The sequence below is a fragment of the Coenobita brevimanus genome, chromosome 56, assembly GCF_032717465.1.
Source record: "Coenobita brevimanus isolate Jiangsu-jjx chromosome 56, ASM3271746v2, whole genome shotgun sequence".
NCBI classification, from domain to species: Eukaryota; Metazoa; Arthropoda; class Malacostraca; order Decapoda; family Coenobitidae; genus Coenobita; species Coenobita brevimanus.
Genome location: NC_137009.1, coordinates 29,867,446 through 29,870,514, shown reverse-complemented (window position 1 = coordinate 29,870,514; position 3,069 = coordinate 29,867,446). Strand labels below are relative to the sequence as shown.

The following is a 3,069-nucleotide window of genomic DNA, read 5'->3' as shown; positions in this document are numbered from 1 at the left end:
TTTAAAAGTCATTACGGTGTGGAGTACGACCGTATCTCTGAAACATAATCATTTCATCGCTAGTTCACATCTACAGTGGTAGAGATATTAGTGCTACAGTCTAGGCTCATTAGGTAAAACAAGCATTTATGTATTTTTCATCGTATCTCAGCCGATCACGATTCGAATCCGATTATCGGAAAAATTTTCCCTACCAATACTGATACCGATATTAATCGATTTTTGGCTGTCGATTTACAGTACTAACCATGCTACGTTGAGTACACCGCTTCCCGTCCGATCAGCGAAGTTAAGCAACGTTGGGTCTGGTTAGTACTTGGATGGGTGACCGCCTGGGAACACCAGATGCTGTTGGCATCCCTACGTGTCAAGTGGGGTTGGTGGAGGATTAGTGCCCCTCCCTGTAAAACAATTAACTCTAAGCCCTTGACCACCCCGTTTGGGATACATGGCGTCTGGCAATGGATGGATGGATTTACAGCACTAACCACCGACCAATTTTATTTAACTTTTAACAGACGTTTTGCAGCGGAAAGGTTACTGAAAGCTATAGGCAACTCTTCCAGGTCGAAAAATCTGTTCACAGTTTACAAAAATCGTTTGACGGAAGCAGTAACAAATCACTGGAGTGAAGTGGTTAAGAGATTATTTATGAAAATCATTTATTCTCATGAGGATTGTAAACTGAAGAGATGAAATTGTGGGAGTGGTTGATGCTCATGCTGATGATGGTTTAGTATTCCGGAAAGAATGCTTGTAGTAAAACAGTCTAAGAAGAATGGTGAAGAATGCGACGTAATAATGACGTGTTGTGTGTGTGTGTGTTTAGCAAAGATGCAAATTGCCTAGGAAGGTTAGAATTAAAGGTGAAGGACAGAGTAGAGAATCTTTCAGTATTAGCTCTACACGTTTTATCCTGTTTTAATTGGCTAAAGTGGAACATCTTCGGTGTGTTATTCTGATAGCTTCTACCATTTTCTGTGAGCTGTTTTTCATGTGCCAGTTTCACTAACTTTTCCTCGTGTTAAATGAGTGAATTTCCCATGTGCCATTTTCACTAAGTTTTTCTTGTATTAAATGTGTGAGTATATTACTTTTTACATTAAATGTAATCTGGTGAAGCCTTTGTCTTGTTTTTCCATATGTTGCTTCTTCATAATTTATCCAGAAACTCATACATGTGATAGATGAAGGAAAGACTATATTAAATGCAGTTATTTAGGTTGTATGTTTTCTTTTATAATCGATGGATATATGCAGTATTAGCTTTTTATGACTAGCTTTGGACTGGTCTAGCTTCGTATTGTGTGTGTGTGTGTGTGTGTGTGTGTGTGTGTGTGTAAAGCGAGTCACTTCAATAGCTACATTTTTGGTTGGCATACACTGAACTTGGGCATTTTTTCTTCATTTCATGGAGAGCGGTTTTAATCAGGATATATATGAGGATCAGTTTTCGACTACTAGTGTGTTAAATCCAATCTCTCAGCAATGACAGCAGGTGTATTTTTCCACTATGCACAAACTCTCGGTTGGTCTGACCTGAATTGGCTAATGATCAAAATGTTACCTACTTTGAGTCACAAAAGTATCGGTGCTCAGGGATCCAGTGCTTACCGAAAACATTCAAACAACTGCTTACATTACTAACGTCACATTTTTTATGAACAGTGTTTATATAAACATACCATTTGCTAAATGTTTGCATGAAAATATTGTTAGTTGGTGATATATGACACCTCCCGGCGATAGGCCTACCAGCGTGTGGTAGGTCGGACACTAATATTTCAATGGGCTTCGTTCTGTGGTCCAAAATGTTCACGTATATTGTGCACCGATACCTTTGTGAGTCATAGCACGTTTAAATACAAATGTTGTTTATTTCTATGGCTAATGGCCCGTCGGCCAAGATTTTACATGCGGTACGGAACTTTGAAGTACTCGTAAAAATGTATTTATATATAGTAATGACCAGAAGCTTGTATATGTTATGCGTTTCATATCTCGTTAAATCACCATGATCTGGCTTAGATTTAGAAGCTGTTATATGTTTACTATTTGTCCCATGAATTAGTGTTCCGTACTTTTAGGGGAACAAAAGTTATGGTAAGTGCTTTATGCTGCCTATTACTTTGCCCAGTTCTCATTTTGTAGCTTCTTTGTGATAAAAACCCAAATATAAGATCTAAAGGAATTGTTATTCTATGTAACTTTATGTATTAATATAGATATTTTAAGTTAAACAGAATTAGATTTGCAAGTAACGACCAATTTGATACTGATTTCCTTAAACTCTAAGGCAACGATAATTAAATCGTTTATTATGTAATCGCATGGATTTTACTTAACATTAATAGAAAATAAATGAAAAGAAACCCTTTTCTTCTCACAGCTCTTGTACCATCGAATGTAGACATTAAGGTTAAATCATATCACCCATGGAACACCGCCAGTGTGTGTGTGTGTGTGTGTGTGTGTGTGTGACACTCGCAAGTTCATCCAAGTCTGCCTGTCACGAATCAAGTTCGCAACATTTTCCTTCTGTGAGAAACCACGAACTATTAGTGGAAAACTCACTGTGTATCGTTCAGTTAACCGTTTCTCTCTCCATTTCGATGGTATACTTTTCAAAACATTCGACACTATTTCAAAAGTGACCGTTCTAATGCACGTCATTAAGTGCTCTACTGAGCGATATTATTGTTTCTATATTGTTCGCCCCTCCTTGCCTCGACTGGTGGCCACGCCTTCTTCCGACTGGCCTGAACATCCTACCACATACATCGTATTTGACTCAGTCTTTTGTCTGTCGCGACGGAGTGTGGTTCTGTGCTCCAGTAGTGGGAGTGAGAGGTCTTCTAGCACCCAGACTACAGTTCTCCAGACTCCCACCCTTCCTTGGTGATACGCTACATTGACCAGTATTTTCTTTTCGTTTTCCTAGACTTAAGAGTTTAGTTAAGTGTGCTGTTCCCTCACATGCCGGCCGGCTGCGCCACATGTTGTTTTCCTAGGCGTAAGAATTTAACTTCTGAGTGAGTGAGTGAGTGCGATCTCTTTAATTGAATTCAC

At 38.9% G+C, this 3,069-nt stretch overlaps 1 pseudogene; it reads left to right on the top strand.

Moving 5' to 3' along the window:
• Positions 1-238: 238 nt before the first annotated feature.
• On the top strand, positions 239-357 carry LOC145401876 (5S ribosomal RNA; annotated as a pseudogene).
• Positions 358-3,069: the final 2,712 nt, after the last annotated feature.